The sequence below is a fragment of the Triturus cristatus genome, chromosome 10 (assembly GCF_964204655.1).
Source record: "Triturus cristatus chromosome 10, aTriCri1.1, whole genome shotgun sequence".
Classification (NCBI taxonomy): Eukaryota; Metazoa; Chordata; class Amphibia; order Caudata; family Salamandridae; genus Triturus; species Triturus cristatus.
This window is the reverse complement of record NC_140593.1, coordinates 391,942,432-391,966,829: the sequence shown is the minus strand read 5'-3', so window position 1 is coordinate 391,966,829 and position 24,398 is coordinate 391,942,432. Positions and strand designations below refer to the sequence as shown.

General features: G+C 46.4%; 1 protein-coding gene across 1 annotated transcript in view; it reads right to left on the bottom strand.

Moving 5' to 3' along the window:
* SPMIP4 (sperm microtubule inner protein 4) overlaps positions 1 to 24,398 on the bottom strand; it is a 312,584-nt gene that overhangs the window by 140,571 nt on the left and 147,615 nt on the right. The window lies entirely within an intron of this gene.

Sequence of the window (24,398 nt, the reverse complement as noted above, 5' to 3'; positions counted from 1 at the left end):
TGTCATCTGCAAAAACACAGGAAATGTTCCTGCTGGTGACTCAGTGCAATCCTAAAAACACATTCATATTGTTTCCTATAATTTACATTTCCCCCTAAACCAAACCAGCGAGGGTGTTTCAGGTTTGCCTTTGCCGTGGCAGAGTTGCGTCTGAATTTTATTTGTCCCTAGTACTTTTATTTTGTTTACAGCTGTAAACTGTAAAACATGGACCTATAAAACGGAATAAAAAAAAAACTGGAGCAAATCATTGCAGCTGATGTAGCTCGATTACAAGCAGATGTCCGAGAGAAATGCTGTCTCCTCACAGTCTTTACATTGGATTAATCTTAACCCCAGAGACAGGCAATTCACTTGCCCTTCCAAATAATAAACAGTAAAGCACAGAACTCTCTCTCTCTCTCTCTCTCTCTCTCTTTCTCTTTCTCTCTCTCTATATATATATATATAATCGCCCCAACTGCCGAACTCACGGGCGGGTGCTGTAATCCGCTAGTGTGAGGGCGGCATCACGTAAAAATCAAAGCTACACAAATGGGGAGCACTCATTGGACACTTTCAATTCGATTTTAATTGAGCAAATGCATTTCGGCGTTCTGCCTTCTTCAGTGGCCATCCACTCATCCCCAAAAATAACCGCACGTTTAAATACCATCAAGAGTAATCGCATTGGGGAAACACAGTATATGGCCAGCAACAAAGGACTACAAAGTGTGTGTTTGAATGTCTAATGAGGCTGCCTGGTAAGGGTGACACCTACTCGTCCATCTTCCTCGTCACAGATCTTAAAACATACACCGAGCAGTAAACAACAATCTACAGAAAAGACACAAGACTCACTACTGAGGTGCTGCGTTCCGATTTAACGCAAAACACGTGGAGCCCCCTATTCTCATTTACCTGGAAACAATGATGTGCTAAACGAACCCTTCCTTAAGCAATCCATATGGCTTAATGTAAACAAGTGGCGATGCTTATTGAAGACAAACTGAACATAAGCAACATATAACATCCAGCTCAGGGAACCACCTTGCTTTACCATCAAAGAACCTACAGAGACCACAGAGAGGGCAGATGTACTTACTGTGTTTAAAACACACCCCTTCTTTACTGTTCGGTTGAAGGTCCCTTAATGCTGTAGACAGCTACAACAGGATCCAAAAGCTAGAAAAAAGAACTTGAGGTGCAAAAAGCTTGACCATTCTGCAGGTTCCTCCATTTATGAAACACATGGTTGGACGTGGCGAGAGAATTCCAAAATGTTCATCTTCACGTACAGATGCCATAGCCTACACGATACATGCCTTCTCACACTGGAAGCCACAGCAGACAGCTAACACATAAAGGACCTTGTGGAAGATGAACAACAAGGTGGCAATGAACCTATTTCTTACTTTTAATTTTTACTACCCTGATTCACAGTCCACCCTGTTACAAGTCCTTACAGTCTGAGGTGCTCTCGCCCCATTAGAGTACCTTTTGACTTTTCCTCTCACATATAAATGATCCACTTCCTCTTCCACCTCCTGCTCTTACTTAAGCTCAACTTTGTGAAGAAGAAAGTTAAGGTGAATGGATGTCCCAAGGTAGAAAGACTGCAGAAGCAACTGGTCTATTTAACCTGAAACTTGTAAGTAACCTCTATACTAATGGTGAAAGTTTTAAAATATCTCCCCATAACTCTCTGAACCCTCTGATAGTTGTCCATTGAGCTACCAAGGTAGAAGATACAAGACCCTTTTGGGAACCTTCATTTAGGAAATCCAGGATCTTGAATTCATTAAAGGGGATAGGAATCAAGACACTATCCTTACACCAATGTTCAAAATATTTCTAATACTTAACATAAGATGTAAGGGTATACACGCTTCAACATTCTTTAATGAAAATGGCCCAACAAAATGAGACAGTTAACCTGGTAGGACCAAAAGGGACCGGGTAGTATTATACTGAACAAAAAATTATTCCCTTATGTGTCAAAATACACTTCTATTTAAAATATCAGTTTACACTGAACCAAAACAAGTTTTCCTAATTAAACACTAAGGGACCTAGTAGGATGAAGGGCGAAGGCACCACCGCGATGCTGCCGGTGCGGAAAAATGCATTTTTCCGCCCGCGAGCAGCGGTTCTCACGTCCGCCATATTAGTATGGCCACACATAGCCCATTGCCCGTCTGCTGCGGTGCGACGCGCACCGCCATCAAAGTGCGTCTGCCACCGCGGCGGTGGAAGTCAATGGAGACTCACCGCCATGCGGAATGACCTCCGCCCCGCTCCACAAATTAGGATGGCCCAAACAAGCAGATGCACCCCAGCGGAGAAACCGCCCAAACCAGAGACGGCGGAAGCTTGACAGCAGAGCGTGATACCAGATTCCCGGTCCACATCACCCGGTCACGACCGCCATGTATCCAGCTCTACACGTTTTTCCAGTGCTGTACCTGCTACATCACCAGCAACTCATGGACCGCGGCGGACTGAGGAACTTCGATTTTCGATCACGATCGAAACGACCCGCCATTTTTGTGACCCGCCACCATTTTGTGTTGCCATCACTCAGGCAGCACGGCGAACGAAGTCTATTCTGCTTTTCCCGTAGCTTGGTGTGGAAATACGTCCTCGGCCTTTATTTGTGAAGCTGGTGTTTGGACTAGCCGGGTACACTAATCCTTGTCTGGCTTTCCTAATCCCTGTTTCAACTATCTGTAGGCTCACACTATTCTTTCCCGATCATATCTTATCGACTGGCCTTCACTGTCTCCAGCTAGCATTCTCTTGTGTCATGACTGTCCTCCAATACACACAAATGTATCTCACCACCTGAAAGTTAGTTGTAATCTGTTAATGAATTAGTTCGGGGGTGGGATGACAAACACAGTTGGAGGAGAGGTCTCTTCGAGTCATCTGATATTTCTATTTTCGAACCTTTCTTACTGGCTCCGCTTTGTTTTCCACTTAACCTATTGGCTCTTTTCTTGGGTCGTATGTCTTGTTAATAATTATGTATTGTATGCTATTTAATCTGATGCGCCACAGAGTGAAGTGGCAGTCTCCTGATAACCTACTTTGTGTACTTCTAGGATAACTGTACTAGCTGCAGCTAAATAAATCCAATCTTCTAACGCCGACAGAGTGTCCCGTGTCTCTGTGTAGCGAAGCAGGTGAACTCCGAAGACAGAGGGCGTACCCTGCGCCGCCAGGTCCAAAAGGTTCTGGTTCTTCAGGACACCGCCGCAGGTACGCAGTAACACAACACACAACACATGGGCTTACACAGGGTCCAAATCCACATCAGACACCCTGTTGGGGACAGGAACACATCCACAAGGGCACCCACACATGACCCACCTGCCACCAAGTCAGCCCTCTGCATCCTGGACACACATCTTCCGCGATCATGCAGCAATGTCCCGGTCACGTCACCGCAGCGGTGAAAACAAGGAAACACATGCGCACAATGCAGAAGGCAGGGCCAGCACAAGGCATGAGCAGGGCACAAAGACCACCGGGCCACACCACCACCCACCATACACTAGCACACCCCATGGAGACACATGTCATGTGCCCCTCCTGTGCACCCCCATGCACAACAACAATCCAGGTGAATACACACCCTGCACCACACACCAAGCAACCAGGGAGACAGCCACTGCAGGAGTGGCTGCACAGGAACATACAGCACATAAGCACAGGGCCAGGGAAAAACACACACCACAACAACACCACTCTCAGGGCAACAAAAATGAGTACAAGCACCAAATTAACACATTCAGGGAACAAACATCCAACTGGACACACTGCCTGCATAGTCACACATACAAACCACATACTGACACACAGACACATACACATCCCACATGCCAACAGCAATGGAGCACAGCAAATAGGAAAGCCAAAGTGGGGTGCACACAAATGGAAGGCCATGGAGACAAACAACAAGCATATGTACATCACATGCAAGACAAGGAACACAGAACAACACCCTCAGACCATCAAAGCACACATGGCTGGCACAGTCAGTGAAGTCAAACCACAGACATCACAGTGCAACAACACAGGGAGACAGCAAGGCAAACCATGTATAGGCACGAGGATGAAAGGAAGGCCCTGAAGTCCAACTGTGAACAGCCACACATGTATACAACTACTTCACATGAGTACATCAACAGCACAACACACAGGGCCCATTGACACACTCCATGACTGACAAACACCAGTAGGAATCTACACACATACCCCCCTCACACCAGTAGCACACAACACCAGTGTCAAGCACACTGAAGTCTGGCAATACTTGCCAGTCAATACACACACAAACAATCACACACCCTGGGGCTAGCCACAAACATCACACACACACAGGAATGCCAGAACAAATGTCTGCACAAAAACAACAGATAAACACATAACCCAACAGAAACACACACAGAACCACAACAAGAACAGACATGCCCTGTGCAGCTAAACTGTGGAAAGGCAATGGGAGCCCTGACACAACAGGAGTGCACAACCTCATCACTCAGCAACAATGCACAGACAACATAGCACAACACACACAAGAAGTGCACCATCACAGGAGAACACATCCACATCATACAAACAACAGATGCACAGGGAAATAATTCACATAGCAAACACAGCAGGACATCAGGGGATGCACACCAGGCAATGACAAGGCAACATACACACACAGCACTGCATGCACAGCAAGCAGTGTGTGCATAACAAGCACATCAGCCACACACAGAAATTAGTGACAGAACACCAACCCACACAACACCAATCATCACAGCACAAAGACAACAGCACACCCACGAAGTGAAGCAATACACAGCCAACACACATACATCCAACACAACACCAACAGATGCACAAGTCTGGGGCACAAAGATGGAAACAACTTGACCACAGGACTGGGCAGAACACACAGTTGAACTGCATATGAGCAACCATGACTGCCAAACAGCACAAGAACATCACATACAGCCCATTGGTGAAATGCCCTGAGTTACACATTGATCGTAGACAAAGAACTGCACCACACAGCACAGTGTCACAAATGAAGTGATGGGGAGGCACACACACATGTAAACCAAGGGGAAAGCTGATATCAAAGTGAAGTGTACTGCATGTCAGTAGGGGACATGGCAGGAGTGTACCATACACAAAGAGAGGGAGTGCAGACCCACAATGGGTGGCATCTGAAGCACAGATAGGGGATGGGATGACACCACACACAACATGCCATACTGGAGGCAAGAAGGCACCATGTGATAGCAATGCATGAGAAAACACAACCACAATGGCAGTGTGGAGCAGCTGGACTGCACAGTCACCACAAACAGTAACAAGACACATGGATGATCAACAAAACACATCACTGACTTGACAGTCACACACTCAGCATACTCACAAGTGACAAAAATAACAAGTAGGAGTCAGACAGAACTGCAAGGACACACCAACACACAGCACAGTGCACAACATACAACCCATACATGTGCACACAACCGCATCCACAGGGCTGAACATTCAAAATAACAGGCATACAACCCCTGGGTGACACATGTGTGTAGGTGACAATGCAGGGGCAAGCACACATCAACATTCCCGACAAACTCACCCCCTTTACACTGCACACTTCCTGACCATCCAAGAGCACACATGGAAAGTAAGCCATGGGACTAGGATGACTGGCCATCACAAGATGACCACACACATACACCACTGGGCACACATAAAGGAAGAATACACATACATGATGACCCTGGCCAGCGTGCCTGAAATACTGTGGACAGAATCCCACTCTGTGCTGGCAGTGCCCCCCAACCTGACATGTGTACAATATAGCCAACATGCACAAATTAAGAAAATGACAACTGCTTCCCATTCTAATTTGACATCATTGCCCCCACAAGTATCTGGGTCAGCACTGAAGTCCCTGTCACCCCTGTAAAGAATAGAGTAAGTGAGCCAAAACATTGACCATGTTGAAGTGCCATACAGACCATGTGGCACAGTAAACCATATACAGACAGCAAAAGAACTTTATTCAGTAAGGACACTGACAAAATAGACAACAGGGGCAACTGTCTTTATTCACATATTGCGCAGATAGGCACCATGAGAGGAGAAGAGCAAGGCACAAAATGCAGAACATGTCCATGAGAAGCTGCAAGGGCAAGGGCAAAACAGCAGTGAACAACAAGGCCAGTGGCCAGGGCTAAGTGCAGAGTAGGTCCATGAGAAGCTACACAGGCAAGGGCAAAACAGCAGTGAACAACAAGGCCAGTGACCAGGGCTAAGTGCAGTTTAGGTCCATGAGAAGGTGCACAGGCAAGGGCAAAACAACAGTGAACGACAAGGCCAGTGGGTAGGACAAAGTGCAGAGTATGTCCATGAGAAGCTGCTCAGGCAAGGGGCACACAGCAGTGAACGACAAGGCCAGTGGGCAGGACAAAGTGCAGAGTGTGTCCATGAGAAGCTGCACAGGCAAGGGCAAAACAGCAGTGAACAACAAGGCCAGTGGCCAGGGCTAAGTGCAGAGTATGTCCATGAGAAGCTGCACAGGCAGCGGGCACACAGCAGTGAACGACAAGGCCAGTGAACAGGACAAAGTGCAGAGTGTGTCCATGAGAAGCTGCACAGGCCCGGGCAAAACAGCAGTGAAAAACAAGGCCAGTGGGCAGGGCTAAGTGCAGAGTATGTCCATGAGAAGCTATACAGGGAATGTGTGCGACTGTACCATTCCATGGTCAGCAACACAGTCAGGGGGTAACAATGTGCAGTACAGGCCCACCTGTGTGAGAGACAGGTGTGTGAGGGTGACTACCACATAGCAAAGAGAAACAAGGTCAGTGGCAAAAACGAAGTGCAGGGTATGTCCAGGAGAGGCCGCACAGGGAATGTGTGTGACTGTACCATTCCATGGTCAGCAACACAGTCAGTGGGTAACAATGTGCAGTACAGGCCCACCTGTGTGAGAGACAGGTGTGTGAGGGTGACTACCACTCAGACTTGACTGTCAGGCGGACTGGGAGCTGGCTGTGTCTCGTGGACTGTCGGGGCACTTAACTGGGGAGAGAGCAGACCAGCTGAGGTAGAGCTATCAGTGGCTTGGCAAGCCGGAGGGTTCCTTGGACCAAGTGGTGTAGTGGCACGTGGAGGCGGAGACGGGAGACATGGTGTGGCTGTGAGATTGTGAAGGGGTGCCTTTCCACTTCTTGGGGATTCTATATGGCTTGCCTGACTTGGGATTAATGGGAAGTGGTATGGACACAACAGGAACACTCTCCACCAAAGCTGCATCAGGTGCACCTGGCTTCACCTCTGCCCCTCCTTCCCCTGTTTACTAGGAGTCACCCCTACAGTGCCCTCCTTCCCCAGCTTCACTGGGCTTGGAATGGGAGTCGAGGTTGTGGGTGAATCTGCCTTGGATCCCTTCCTAGGTGTACCCTTGGCATGCACCACCTCCTCGGTGGCACAGAAACTGTATGCTTCTCTTTGTGAGATGCTTTAGGGACAGGAGAGTCCTTGGATTGGGATGCCTCTGAGGCATGTGTGCCTGAGGTCTGCTGCTTTGCTTTCTGTCCCCTGGTGTCGCCTGACGAGCTTTTCTTTCTGTGCTCTGGGGTGGCTTTGGTCTTCTGTGGGGATGGTGTCTGTGCCTGGGACCGCTTGGGTTGCTGCTGCTGTGTGCTTTGTGTGCCGTATCGTGACTTTGATGTATGTGGACCGTGGTCACTATCATCCGACGTGGCCAATGCCAGGGGGGTGGACAAAGGGACCGAAGCTGGGCTGTGAGTATGTGCCTGTTGAAGGGCAGATATCACTGTGGAGGACAAAGCCTGGACAGTTCGATGCCGCCCACCCACGTCTGAATGTATGCCCTCCATGAAAGCAACCACCTGAGCCAATTTTTTGTCGTGGTCAATGAAGGCATTGAGGAGAGATGTCTGGCCTACACACAGCTGGCGCAAAAGGTCCACAGACTCAGCACTGATGGCAGCAGGGGGGACAGGGGCGGGGCAGTGGTGCCAGGGGTGAAGGACACTCTTCCCCTCTTACTGAGGTGGACACCGGCAGCACCAGAGGAAGTGGCTGGAAGGGTGGGCACTGGCCTCTGTGTGGTGAAAGATGATGCAGAGTCCCTGTCCCCTGTGCCCGCCAACATGGATGCATCACCACTGGCATCAGATGATGTGGTACTTTGAGTCTCAGGCTGGGATTCCTCCAGCAGACTCCTGTCCCCCTCTGAGTTGCTGGTGACATCTGTGTCACTGGGCTCCTGTGCAGCTGTTGTGCTTGTCTCACCCCCACTGGTGTCCATCTCTTGTCCCTCCGTGACCACAGGAGATGCTGCATGAGAGAGAGAGATGTAGGGTCAGGTCAGTGGCAGCAACAGAACAAACATATGCAAGCAATGCAGAACAAAAGATGACCAAATCTACATGTTGCACACCACCCTGTGCAATCACATCGTGCCAACTCACTATATAGACTAAAATAGTGCGTGGAAACTGGAAATTCAGGCATGAGTGAGCGATGTGATGACCACACAGCACAACACCCTGCTAGTGACTCCGTTCAACCAGACACACAAATAGCTCTGAGCACACCTAGGGACATGATGGGGGCACACCACTTGTTGCCACTGACAGATCTGGATTGAACAGGAGGGGACAACACAGACACAGTCTACAACATGACATTCCACAATGGCCATGAGCCCATGCCACCCACCATGTTGTACTTTGGGGCCCAAAGACTGGTCACATTGGTGTCAGATGTCTAGGCCTCCCAAATCTGGGTGCATGCAATGGACGCATTGATGAAGGCACACTCAGATCGGGCACACTGCCGTTCCCTCCCATGGAATTCCCCAGACTACCCCAATGCAGAAGAAACCTGAAGAAGCACGACTCAGAATGCTTTGGGAATGCACAGCATTCAAATTACCTTTGTAAGTATAGGTAGGGCAAATGTGTAACACTGGTACCCAGCCCAGCAGCCACTTACATGCCACTGCATAACACTACCAACATCACATAGGCCAGTGCTGGCACAGGCTCTGTACACATGCAGCCACTCCAAGCCAAAGTCACCCTCCCTGAATGCTCACCCCTGGTTTGCTGCTGATGCTCCTTCAAACATGCATACAGCTCAGGGTGTGTCACCGCCAAGATGCGGCCCATATGTGGTGTCATGCTGCGCGGTGCCAAACGCCCAGTGCGAGAAAGCAGCCCCAAAGTCATATCCGCCACGTTCTTTGCAGTGGATGCACCGTCAGTTTGAGACCCCCAGAGCTTGCACCTTGGCCGCAATGGCCCTTCACACAGCCTTACGCTGGTGTACCCTGAGCTGCAGGCATGGGAGACAAGAGGGGTAAATGATCAGTGACACATTGTTATGTACCGGCATCTATCAGTATAGCAGCAAGATACAAACTCATCACAAATCCAACAATATGTCTAACAGAGACTACAATAAATCTCACATGGTACATCTGCATGGGAAAAGCTCATGTAAATGCATGCAGGTGTGAGGGGGAACAGAGTCCCTGCACATCTCACAAACATGCAGGACGCCAGCAGTGAAACTCCTATGTAGCCTGCCCACTTCTCCAAGAAATTGTTGGGTTGAGCAACACATACATCACATATCAACCTGTATCTGGGGGTAGACTCACTGCGTCCAAGACTGCGCAGCCATCAATGTCCCTGCGCTGTGAACAGATAACTATGTCATGGATGTCACATTGAGGGACATGATCTCACTAATCCCTAATCCTCTTCACAAGGCCGGTCGTGTGCAATCTACAGTGCTGTAATGGCCCATAGCTGGAGTGCAATGAGAAAAGACTATTGTAATACTCTGTAAGTGAAGTGATGTGTCATTGTCTTTGTGGGCGGGGACTGTGCAGGGCAGCTGTGCTCACACTGAGATGGACAACAGGGGCACACACAGCCATTCAACCAAGCAATTACTGTCCTGACTCCTGCATGAACAACCTTCTGCGTCACTGTATGGCTGACAACACAACACAGGTCACTCATACACACATGTGCAGGCAGGGAAACCTGTGGCATGTTATGCAGTGCATGACACAACCCCACACTCTCAGGCACATACTGCATCAGTCCAACTATATGTTTGCCCCCCTGCCCCCCCCTGTTGAGCACTGTTGAGGACGTACCACGACATGTGAGCACCTTGTCCACCAGGACATCCAGCTCCTCGCTCGTGAAGGGACTGGCACAGATCTTCTCTGTCCTTGCCATCACTGTGGACATGAGACAACAGAGGTGGAATTGGGTGGTGAGGGGTCTCTGGCAGCAGTCCCTGGAGGCAGCAGCAGGTGGGGGTCTCTGACAGCAGTCCCTGGAGGCAGCAGCAGGTGGGGGATTCTGGCAGCAGTCCCTGGAGGCAGCAGCAGGTGAGGGGTATCAGGCAGCAGTCCCTGGAGGCAGCATCAGGTGAGGAGTCTCAGGCAGCAGTCCCTGGAGGTAGCAGCAGGTGAGGGGTCTCAGGCAGCAGGCTCTGGGAGCAGTGGGAATGTGAGGCTCCCTCCCACACATATATAACCCCCTGGGGTCATTTCAAAGGTGCCAAGCTGCAGCAATTGGTGGTCCAGGTCTGCCTCTTTCAAATGCATCCAATGACTGCCTCCGCGGTGGCGGAGCACGCCTACCGCGATTTTCAAAATTGCATCATGCCACCGCAATCAAGGTTCCCATTGGCTCAATGGCATGCTCCATGGCAGGGACACACTGCTGGTGCCCGGTGTGCGCTACTGCAATGGTGCATTTTTCAAATGCATTCAATGACCGCCTCTGCAGTGGCGGAGTACGCCTACCGCGATTTTGAAAATTGCATCATGCCACCGCAATCAAGGTTCCCATTGGCTCTAAGGCATGCTCCATGGTGGTGACACACTGATGGGGCCCAGTGTGCGCTACCACGATTGTGCATCTTTCAAATGCATCCAATGACCGCCTCCGCGGTGGCGGAGCACGCCTACAGCGATTTTCAAAATTGCATCATGCCACCGCAATCAAGGTTCCCAATGGCTCTATGGCATGCTCCATGGCGGTGACACACCGCTGGGGCCACACGGTAGCTACCGCGATATGGGTGCCATGCATTGACACGAGGCACCGTGATTTTGGCAGCAGAGCATGCCCACCGCCATTTGGGCATGTCTCAGTGCCTATCACTACCGCACTTGTGTGAATGGGGGTGCTGGTGACACACCGCTGGGGCCAGGCGGTAGCTACCATGATTTTGGCGGCGGAGCATGCCCACCGCCATTTGGGCATGTCTCCATGCCTATCACTACCGCACTTGTGTGAATGGGGGGTGCTAATGACACACCGGTGGGGCCAGGTGGTAGCTACCGCGATTTTGGCAGTGGAGAATGCACACCGCCATTTGGGCATGTCTCCATGCCTATCACTACCGCACTTGTGTGAATGGGGGGTGCTGGTGACACACCGCTGGGGCCAGGCGGTAGCTACCGCAATATGGGTGCCATGCATTGACACGAGGCACGTGATTTTGGCGTAGGAGCATGCCCACCGCCATTTGGGCCTGTCTCCATCCTATCACTACTACACTTGTGTGAATGGGGGGTGCTGGTGACACACCGCTAGGGACAGGTGGTTGCTACTGCGATTTGGGTGCCATACAATGTCAATGGCCATCTTGCAAACATCAACAGTGCACAGTGCCCACATGATCAATGGCACATCATTCTGCACACAATGCCAATGTTCCATTCAATCCACTGGTGACTACACATGCCATGATTGTGTATGTGATGTCGTTGATTTGCCTGTACTCCCTCACATGTCACTTATGAATTTGATGGTCATGTAGGTAGGACAGTGTTGTTCTGGACTCTACAATGTGTACACATGTCAATGTGTTGAGGTGCAGTGACGATCACCGCAATGTTCGTCTCAATGAATGATGATCTTTTTTGCATGTCCTCTTATGTATGATCATGCACACAATCGTCATTTCTGACCCGACTGTGGTCATTGTGGTGTGGATGTGTGCCAGGTTCAAATGATGCATGTAGGTGTGTCAGGTACAGCAGCTAGGAATGAGACAGTGGGGTTGATTTGTTACACATATGCTGGATGCTATACTCCCAGGCATGCCCATGGTATATGTGGCCATTTCCCCATGTGCATTCACATGGACCAAGGTGGTGTTTGAGGTACTTGTTTTGTGTAAGTTGACAGGCGTGCCATTTGTGTCACTGAAGGTGTCCCTACATGTAAGCTGGTCTGTAACTCAATTTTTATGACAGTCATTGTTGGCGTTGTGTCATCCAGAACGTGAGATGCTGTGCCCATCTCATGATGCATTGCATTGACATGTGTCCACTTTCATCTCAACTAGGAGGAGGCCAAATCTGATTCGTCACTTGACAGTGCTGGAGGACATGGATGATGTGGTGATCATCCGGAAATGCCGGCTGGATAGAGCCACCCTAAAAACCCTTTGTGACTTGTTGGAGCCCCACCTGCAACCTCGCAGGACATATCCAGCACCTTCCACCCGAACTTATAAGGTGATGCATTTTTTTGACACTGGATCTTTCCAGCAGACAGTGGCCAGCACTGGTGGGATGTCACAGCCGATGTTCAGCATGGTGCTGCGTGATGTTCTGTCCACCATGTTGATATACAAAGATAGATATATCCATTTCCCCAGGGGGACTTCAACTGGCAGCTGTGAAGGGAGACTTCTATCCCCTTGGATATATCTCCCATGTTGCTGGTGCCATTGATTGAACCCATGTTGGGCTTGTGCTACCACAGCAAGTGAGCACATTTACAGGAATCGCAAACATTACCACTCCATAAATGTGCAAGTGGTGTGCCTGGCAGGTATGATCATCTCCCATGTGTGTTCCAAATTGCCAGGCTCAGCCCATGACTCCTACATCCTGTTGAACAGCATTGTGCCCCAGCTGATGTCTAATCTGCTTCCCGAGCGTGCATGGATTGTGGGTGAGTATGCCTAGTCGTATGGCATGCTGTGTGTGTGACCTGCTGCCCTCTGCCTCAGCGACATTGCAATGACTATTTGTGTTTGTCATACCTAGGTGAATCTGTATATCCCAACCATCCCTGGTTGCTAAGCCCACTGCGGAATCCCAGGACCCAGGCTGAAGTCCGCTACAATGAGGCCCATATGAGGACACGTTGTGTGGTGGAGTGCACTTTTGGTCTGCTCAAGTTACATTTCCACTGCCTGGACAAGACCGGAGGTGCACTGGCATACTCTCCCGGGAAGGTGTGTCAGATTGTAGTGGCATGCTGCATGCTCCACAACCGAGCCATTCGCAAGGAGATTCCCCTGCTCCTGGATGATGATGAGGACCCAAGGCCCCCGCCTGCACACCAACCAGTGTCCAGAGATGAGGACAGTGGAGAGGAGGAAGGTGTTGACCTGCGTCAACAGCTCATCACCCGCTACTTCACTTGAAGGTGGGTGACAATGTTCAACGTCCCATTGTCTGATGATGTTGCTGTTGTCGTGAAGTGGTATGTGAGAATTGTGCGAGCAGCGACTTGTAGACTCAGTGGTGGTTGGCAATCTTTCTTGGACAGGTCATTCAGGAACATCTACAGGATGTGTCTGTTGACACTTGTTGCTCATTGTGATGTGTGCATGTTGGGTTATCTTGATGGTAGGTGTTGTAAGATGTATGTGATGCCACACCCAGACCAGTGAATGTTGTTCTGTTGTGTTTCCCTAGGTCCCTTCAACTTCTCCTTGTTTACATACAGTCCATACTCCTGGTACATTGTGATCATGTTAAAGACTGTACATCCTGCAATAAAGACAGAGCAGACACAACATGTGTGTAAGGATTTTTTATTTTCAATGATGATATGTGAGAGGGGTGTACATTTACATTGAGGTGGAGGTGGAGCAGTGAGTTGTTAGTTATGGTAAACGAGATAATCGAGTAGTCACCACATTAATGTGCTGACCCAGTCCAACAGACAGATGCCATTCACAAGGCAGTTTGGGGAAGGACAGTCCAAAATGTCAATGCACTGGTGAAGAGGGTTGCCATCAGGGCTGGCTCCGTGACTGGCATTTGGCAGGTGCTTTGCCTCCAGATACTTCCAGGGTTTTCTTAGGACCGTCCGTTCGTCGCTTTGCAGGGGGGGCCCTGCTGCAGGGCCAGTGGGGTCTGAGAACTCACCCCTCTCTCTGTGCGCAGGGGAGGATGGTGAACTGTCATCCTGCGGCCCACCAGAGGGAGGTGGAGGAGTTGTTTGTGGCACAGGCCTGTCCCTCAGTACCGCCACTTACTGGCCCAAGAGGTCCACAATTTGTCCCATGCGTGTGTCAATGGACCTCATCAGCAGGATGACCTCGCGTAACAGTTCGTCTGACCGGTCCGTTCATCCCTGGGCCCGTTCATATGCCCCAAAGACTCTGGTGATGTGTTCCAGGGATTGGGTCCCAGCCTCTTGGTGTCTGTGGGTGACCCTGCCCCTTCCACCTACCCTGCTGCCACGGACCTGTTGCCTCACCACTGTGGGCACCCGCATCCTCTCCCTGCCCTCCTCAGTCGGTGTTGTGGGGTGGTCATCCTCTGGGACAGGGAGGGTGTTGCAGGCAGCACTGGTGGTGGTGGTGGTGGTGGTAGCGGTGGACGCACAGGCCGTAAGAGCAGGGGTCTGCAGTGATGTTGTTATTGCAGCAGATGTGGTGCGGGGGACGATGGGGTCCTGTGACCTGTTGCTCCCTGGCACCCCAAATGGGCCGGCTTCTAGCTCATCATCCAGAGAATCCCAGGAGTCAACATCCGAGAGTCCATGTACCAGGGGTGGAGACTGCTTCTGCAGGTTGCTAGTGTTGTCCTCTGCAGTGAGTTCTTGGTCACCTGTGGGTCAGATGGGAAATGGTCAGTGTAGTGCACCCCACAAGCTTTGAGTTAGCTGCGTGTCATTCACTGTTTGTACACTACACAATTGACTGATCATCACATTGTTTCCTCTGTGCACTACTGTACCTCCTGACATGATGCCGTGGTATATGCATTACTTGTCCATGGTGTGAGGAGTCCATACATACCATGCGCCACGCGCATTTATTTTGATTACCGGACCTGTTGACATCTAGGGACCGGCACAACATGTTATTTCATTGAGGACTCTTTGTTGATTTGTCTGAACTGGCAGACGTCACATCTGGCCATGGAGTGTCCATTCTCATCTCCTGCATACCTTTCTCCTGTCATATGCATATCTTGATTATACCACCACACATGCTTTATTATTTTTCGGATGGTCCTTGTTGCTCTGGCCCCATGGCACTGCACATGTCAATAGGTGCTGTGCATGGTTGTGCCCAGACTTTCTTCTACATGTGCATTGGTGTGTCACACTTTTGTTGCTGTGACAGTTTCCTTTGCTTACCTGTGTGCACACTGCGTGGCAATGGGGTAGGTGTGCATATTTGTGCAATGAGAGGGCTGGTGTTGTCATATGGTACCATTTCTTTTGTGACAAATGTGTGGGTGCACGTACTGGCTACTTACCTGTTATGTGCTCAGATTTGGCTTTGTCATGTGACACATCTGTGTGTGCGTGGTGGAGGATTACATCCTGCTCAGTGGGGTCTCAAGACAGAATAATATGTCTAACTGCCTGTTATTTTGTTTGAGGTGTGCCATTAGATGCCACATGCATCTGGATGGTATGGAGAGCTCCATCTTGCTGTACTGGGGGACAAGGGTGCATGGTGGGAGTGGTGGTACAGGCCTCCCAACCCCAAACACCCTCCCATGGAAGATGGCTACCTACCTGTAAGTTTGTTTGGTGTACTGCAATGGCTTCCAACAGCTTCTGGGTGGGGGAGGGCTCCATCCTGCTGAGGTGTGGGACAGGGGGCATGGTGGGAGTAGTGGTGCAGGCCTCCCACCCACAAACTCCCTCCCATGGAAGATGGCTACCTACCTGTAAGTTTGGTTGGTGTAGTGCAATGGCTGACACATGCTTCTGGGTGGGGGGGTGCTCCATCCTGCTGAGGTGTGGGACAGGGGGAATGGTGGGAGTTGTACTGCTGGCTGCCTGTGCGCATGCCCCCATGGTAATGTTGCTGGCTACATTTGGGGTGAATGGGAGTGAGTGAATGTTGGATCTGTGGGACATGTTTTTGTATGTGTGTGGTTCAGATGAATGGAATTGTCCTAGGTGGTGTAGCTTTGTAGTTGTGCAAGACATTACATGGCTGTGTGGTGGTGGTCATTTGTTTGTACTTAGCAGCCTCCACTCCCCCGGGTACTCCTGTGAGACTCTCTGAATGCAGTATGGCAAGCACCTTCTCCTCCCATGGTGTGAATGGATTTGGTGGTATGGGAGGGCCACCACCAGTCCTCTGAGCTAGCTCACGGTTCTTGCTTCTCCTCTCTTTGACAACCCTCTTCAGATCATGCCACTGCTTCATGATCTCCTTTTTGGATCGCGGGGTGGTCCCTCCTGCATTGACCCTTTCGATTATCCTTGCCCACATTTGGACCAGGCTACCAAACAGTTGTGGTTCCACTCTGACTATCTCATTTACCATGACTGTCAACTCACTCTCTGTGAATTTGGACATTGTATGTGTTGCCATGGTTTGTGGTGTGCAAAGTGGTTGTTGGTGCAGGGGTGTGAGTGGTGAGTATAGATTGTGATGTGTATGAGGTTTGATGTTCAGGGGTGTTGGTGGTGCAGGTGGGGTAGTGGTGGTGATGTGTGTGTGCTGTATTCTTTTGCCTCTCCTCTCTGATCTGGTGAATGCCCCTCTCTTCTGGAGTGTTGCAAAGGATTGTGGTCAAGGAAGGGGCTGGTTTTATACTTAGCTATGTGGGTGAGTCCAAATGGGGTATTGCTGTCAGGTGTGTTGTTTGTGCTGTCCTGGGAATTGTATTTTTGTATTTGCCAGGTGGTTGGGTCATTGGGGTGTGTTTTGTGTTTTTGGGGGGCATGGCTAGTTTGCTGTGTGCACTTTGTGGGCTTATTGTGGGTTTTTTGCTTCTTCCGCCATAATTTTCACGGATCGTCCGCAGCAGTGGCTATGCTGCAGCTCTTCCGCTGGCTCTCCCATTCATCCTAGTGTGCGACCGCAGCAGACGGAAACAGTGGAACGTACCGCGGGACTGTCGGGGATATCCCAATTTCTCATACTGTGTCTCCGCTATACTTGCGGCGGGATGGTGTTTTTCCGCTGCGGATCCGACCGCCGCGGATGGAATTTGGCCATCTCCGCCCGCTACATGCGGTTTTTCTTGGCCCCGTTCTGCTACGGTTGGGGTTTTTTGGCGGATAATCCTAATTTAGCCGCTGGTTTTTCCACGGTACCGGCGGGCGGTTGTTTTCCGATTCCATGGCGGTCTGGGTGGTTTTCCAACCGCCATCATAATCGGCCCCATAGTGTCAATACACATCGTGATTTGATACATAATTCTTTATTGCACACTTTGGAGGCCTAGTGATCACCTTTAGATAACAATTAATTTAAAATGCATTTTATTTAAAAACCTTTTTAGTACAATCTATACACAGAGTCTGTAGTCACAGATTTTCATTAAAAAAATACTTCATAATTTTAAAATAAACACATATTCATTAAACACCTGACATTCACAAATACAGAAAAATAAGTTGTTTTCATGAAATATTTTTTCTCCTCAAAACAGTGCTATAATTCAAATCTCACTCTATTTTCCATGTACTTGTTTCTTTGTATATATAGTCTACCAATACATACAATACACTACTCTTAAAAACAGCATATATTTGTCCATGTGTCGACACGTTTCGGTGTATCTTGAAATTCTTAACACCTTCCTCAGGACTCAATTAAAAAACACGACTTTATCCATGAGAACAGACCATAAATCTAAAAATAAATAATAAATGCAATTAAATTCAATCGTAGCTAGTGTGGATCTAAATTAATTATTTTGGTTCAGTGCATTCTATATTCATTAAAATTCTTCAAATAAACTATTGTTAAACCTCCTAAAATTATATTTTTAAAATACATATAGTACCATACTTAATGGTAACGATGATCTCATTATATCTGAGAGGACTATACGGTAAAAGCTCACCCTATAATGTCTTTGCAGGTGAATCGCAATGGTATTGATAAAATCAAAACGATTTGTCCATTTCTGTGGATCAGCTCCTTTTAATGTGGCAAAGATGCACCTCCTATGGGTAACATATAATTTATTTTTTATTATTTCTTTCTTTCCATAGATCAAAGATCAAACAACAATACTAAGTAAAACGCCTTGCCCATTGTACTTACTATAATCAGGGCGGAATAATTTTCACTCAGTCATAATGGTTCAGTAATTCTTATAATTTATATAAACCTATTGATGGAAATTTTACGTTTGGTTAATGTTTTGTCCAAACATGTAGCAGCGTTTTAATCTGCAATCTAAAAGCTACTTACCATTTACTGATTACACTTTTTATTAATTCCTGTACCAATCCTAGGCCTTTTTATGGTCACAGTGGTAAAGTCTTTGCAAATATCCTTATGGAGTAGATACCACCACTTTAATCAATTGGATCGGGTCGGTACTCTTGAGTTTAAAATAAGAATAAAACCTAAGTTATCGCTCTTCTTTTTATAATGGGGCACCTCATTAGGAAACCCTTATTAAAAAGATTTCATTTCCTAAATCACTGCCCTCTGCTATTTTGTAACCATTCTGCTAACTTCATGGCTATTACAAATTCGGAATGACCAACCTAAATTTTTCTCGAAGAGCAGAAATAATCACAGCCTTCATTAATCTATTATCACTAATACTAACATTTTGTTAAATAATATTTAATCACATCACTGATTTTGGTACAGAGTATATTGTTACCAAGCCTTATCTCAATTGTATATTGGCATCCATTTGAGCGGAATAAATCCCTGTGCCTTGCTCGATTTATTTCAAAATAACACCTACCGCCCAGAGTGCTATTTTTAGGGAGCTCAATTGTCTCAAACCCGTACAACGTCACTATTTATATTTTCTATGCCTTAAGCCTTTCCTCTATTTTAAACCGTGGCCGTTGATAAGAGCCCGGTATACTGCTTAGCTTAAATCAATGCAATTACACCTCTACATAAAGCTGTGGTGGTATAAAAGATCCTGGTGTACTACTTAGCCCAACTAACTTAGCTCGTAAACAGTGCAGTTGTTCGTTTTCATTACACCTAAGAACTACCGCCCACAGTGCTACCTTTGCGGACTAGATTGTCTCGTAACCCGTACAGCGTCACTATTTTATTTACTATACCTTTCTCCTTTCCTATACCTAAAACCGTGGTGGTTGTTATTACTTAACCCAACTAACTTCGCTCATCAACAATACAGTTTCCTCTCCGCTTACCTTATATTTCGGAGCAGCGTTTCCTCTTGCTGGGGGTTCTCTTCTGATGCCGTTCAAAAAGAAAGTGTGTGGAAGTCCTTCCTCTTAGATGTAAATTCATTGCGGCGCCACGTCTGCTTACGTTGGTGGCAGCCATCTAGATTATCTTCCAAACTATACTAAATCTATTTTTAAACTATTATTAGTTTGCTTTTCCGAGTTTTTATCGTCTTTAATCAAGACCCTTATGTAATTTAAATATTTTACTACACTTATCAGTTTAGTTTTTAGTTTTTGGAGTATATTGTCTATTTGAGCAATACCCTAATCATGTTTTTACTCGTATCGCTACACCATTACCCACGAGATCTAGATATGTGTGTACTCATATTATCACACAGTGGGTGCCATGTTTAAACATGTCAGTGTCTTTGAATTAAAATTAAAATCTGTATTATTAACCATAATTATGCCCAAATAGTTAGAATGGAGGGCTTTTTACTTTCTAACTATCCTTTTATTATACTATTCTCCAGTTAATTCTAACACAAGGATGAGGAAAATATCCCTCGCGATTTATTGCATACATGTTATTTTGTTTTCTTGCTATAGTTTTATGCTGTTTATCTTCAGTGCCTTATAATCATGAACACGGGGAAAATATTCCTCACACTTAAAACTATCCTAGTGTGTATTTACGATATCTAGTTTATTAATCAGATGGTTATGTCAAGAGTACTATCTTCTCAACCCCAGACCTTATACATATTTAAAAGTTACATATATTTCGCCTGTGTCCCTATATCATCTAATCAATCTCTCCCACTCTTCTCTATTGTTCAAACCTTGATAACATGTCTTAAATTTTGACAAAAAACTGTTCTCTTTGTTTCCTCTTCTTCTCAGTATCCCCTCGTCTTTCGGACACTTTTATTCTTTCAAGAATGAACCACTTGAGATCTTCCTTACTATGATTTTTCTCTATCCAGTGGTCCACCAGTGGAGCATTCCTTTTCCTAGTCTTCAAAGCCAATCTATGTTCACTTAACCTCATTCGCATTTCACGGCCTGTTTCCCCTACGTAGCCTTTTTGACAGGGACAAATGATGAGGTATATAATACTTTTTGTTCTACAGTTGACCATCTCATTCATCCAATGTCGGATACCATTGAGTTCCACCATCTGTTCTTTGATCACTGACTTACACTGTGTACACGTACTACATGGGAAATTCCCCTTCAATTTTGAGCCATCTGCAATACTCCTTTGATATTTGGTGTTCGGTTCTCTATATGTCCTCACTATATGATTGCAAATTCTTTCGTTCCTCCTATAGGCAAAAAAGGGGTTTTCTAAGAGTGGCTTTTCCTGAGCTATTCAGGAGAAACCAATTCTTGTTAATCACATTTTTTAGTTTATTACCCATACTGTAAAAATGTGTTCCCATAACAATGCCTTTCTCGTTAATTTTTGTATTGTTCTTCTCTTCAAATAAGCTTTCTCGGTTCTAGTATTTTGCTCTCTTGTAAGACTCTTTCACTAATCTTTTTGTATAGCCCCGAGCCATGCATTTCGAAATCTTTTCTATCACTACAGTTCCGTCGAATACGTAAGAACTGACTGAATGGGATGCTATCCTATTGACATCTAGGGTGATTACTAGTGAGATGTAAGATTGTATTTCGATCTGATGGTATAGTGTATAATTCAACTGATAGCAAGTGTTATTTTCCTTTATTGTTATATCTAAGAAGTTCACTGCATTTTGGCTCATACTAGACGTGAACCTCAGATTGACGTCTCCACAATTTAACCACTCTAAAAAGAGAGCAGGTCTGTTTGATCTCCCGCCCAAATAAAAAATACCTCATCAATAAATCTTGACCACTGTTTGACATTTTCATAATAGGGAGAGATTTAATTGTGGATGTGTCTTTTCTCAAACATCCCAACATAGAGACATGCCAGGCTGGGAGCACAAGTGGCTCCCTTGTTGGTCCCTTTTATATGGCAATAGAAATTATTATCAAAGAGAAAAATATTATTCATTAAAATAATTTCTATACAGTCTACAATGAATTCATTTAGGGGAGACAAATCACTTTCTTCAGATTTCAGTAATTCTTTGATCATTTCAACCGTGTCCTGTTGTGGTATGTTAGTATATAAGGACTCTATGTCCAAACATACTAACCATTCTCGATCCTTGTTAAATTTTAAACCTTCAACCTTTGAGATCATGTTTGTTGTATCTTTTATAAATGAAGGAAGCTGTTGCACAAGGGGTTTTATAAAGCAGTTCACATATGTACTGAGTGGCTCTGTTATTGAATCTGTAGAGGACACAATGGGTCACATTGGAGGATCCAATAAGTTTTTATGGACCTTAGGCAATCCATATAAAGCAGGTATGGTAGGGTGGTCTATTTGCATAAATCTATATTCTTCCTCACATATTATATCATCTTCTTTTGCTAAATGTAGCATGTTCTGTAGTCTGTTTTTTAGCTTATTCTACTCTTCTCGGCTAGATTTTCTATAGTGGGAAGGAACATTTAATAGAGCTTGCATTCGTCTGTTGTAATCTGCTGTATCTAATACTACTATACTTCCACCTTTATCGCCGGGCTTGACTGTAATAGAATCACAATCTTGTAGATTTTTTAGTGCTTCACGTTGATTTTTTGGCAAATTGTTATCTATCCGTAAGTTGTCATTTAAAAGGTTTTCTAATCCTCTCGTAATTACCTTCTCGAAAGTATCAACTTCCTGGCCTACCAGGTGACTGGGCGGGGTCCATGTTGATAGTGGCTTAAGGCCAGATTTGTTATTGCTGGGAATCTGATCTCTATTCTCATAGATTGTTTTTATTCTGATCTTTCTAAAAAGATCCCGTACATCTTTCTCAATAGAAAACCTACATACTTGGGCACTTGGGGCAATCCCTAATCCTTTTTCTAAAATCGTTGTTTCATGACTAGTGAGTCCTTTGCCTGAAAGATTTATAATGGGTGCTTTCTGAATGTTTATTTCCTTTCATTCTGACTCCAGGTTTTCATATAGGGTGTTCTCAATACTGTCTCTCTTGATTGATTTGTTGCCCGCCCTCTGCCCCGTGACCTGAATGTTTGGGGATGTCTCCTCTGTTGCTGTCCTAATAAAACAGGGTAGTCTCTACTATGTCCAGCTGTTTCTTCTCTATGATCATTTCTATTTCTTGTATCTGTGTTTATTTCACCTTCAGAATCAGAACTATTGTAAGATGTGTCAGAGAGGGTGACATTTTTCTTAAAATACTTATTCCTATTGTATTGATTGTTTCTACGTGTATATCCTGTTTGAATTAGCTGATCGTAGTAATCTTTTTGAAGATATGGGTATACCAACTCTGCTTTGAATTTAGCAATATCTTTTCTCAATTTATTGGATTTCTTATTTATTAGATACTCTCTGTACCCAGTTATATCCTCTTGGATTTCAACTAGTTTCAGTTTCGCTTCTTCTAATGCTACGCTTTCCTTTAATTGTTTTTCTAACGTTTCTATTTCTTCTCTTTCAATTATAATTATTTCTTGGTCTGTCTCTATTATTAGGATCATCCAATCGCGGCTCTAACGATTTGCTATCAAAGTCCAGTTCTCTTTGAAATTTTCATTTTTAACAGCGTCCAGGTTAATTTTTAATTTGTAACCCTTTTGGAATTATTCCTTTTTTGCAATATTCAATTATAAAATCTGAATGTAACTCCTTAAGGATTATTTTTCAGATTTCATAAGTTGTTCCACCTTTCATCATTATTTTTTGACAGGGTGACTGTGTTAACGGCTTTTGATGTACCATTGATTATTTTATTAAATTGGTCTTCCGAGAAACCAAAAGTGCGTAGAGTGTCCATATCACTCCCTGTACTCTCCAGCTACAAGAGCTGTCAATGAACGCAACAAAATGAGAGAGTTACCCTGGTAGGACCAAAAGGGACCGGGTAGTATTATACTGAACAAAAAATTATTCCCTTATGTGTCAAAATACACTTCTATTTAAAATATCAGTTTACACTGAACCAAAACAAGTTGTTCTAATTGAACACTAAGGGGCCGATTCCGATCCGGGATCGGAAGGGCACCGAACGCGACCCGTCCGGAAAAACTACGAGCCGTATGCGTGTTTTCCGCCCAACTCGTACAGCTGTATGAGCGAGCCAGTACGATGCGAGCTACATAAAATTCACCGACCGAGTCGTTTCTGGGTCCGAACCGCTCCATACGTCTCGGTCGTAAGCTAACCGTGGCGTGCAATGGATGCGATTCACGACCGAGCCAGTACGATGCACGCGTCGGACAGCCTGTGCGAGCCGGAGTTTCCGGCTCGCAAAAGCTCCCGGAGTAGGACTTCGGGGGTCCGCGTCGGACCCCCGACACCCGCAGCCGTACGACTCGCACGGGGTGACCCCACACAGGAATGTACGGCGCGGATGGCACCGACGCATACCCACTGTAGGGGGTGCACTGGTTCGAGACGTACCCATTCAGTCAATGGGAGCGCATGTACGCGTCGTACAACTGGCTCCCATTGACTTCTCTGGGAGTACGACCGAACCGAATCCGACAGCATACGTGCGCATCGTACTCGCTCGGTCGGACTGTAGGAGTCCGGCTCGGTTGGAAAACATTCCGGATCCAATTTATTGGATTTCTTATTTTTTAGATACTCTCTATACCCAGTTATATCCCTTGGATTTCATCTAGCTTAAGTTTCGCTCCTTCTAATGCTGCGCTTTCCTTTAATTATTTTTCTAACGTTTCTATTTCTTCACTTTCAATTATAATTATGTCTTGGGCAGTCTCTACTATTAGGATAATCCAATCGCGGCTACAACGATTTGCTATCAAAGTCCAGTTCTCTTTGAACTTTTCATTTTTAACAAAGAGTCCAGGTTCATTTTTAATTTGTAACCCTTTTGGAATTAATCCTTTTTTGCAATATTCAATTAA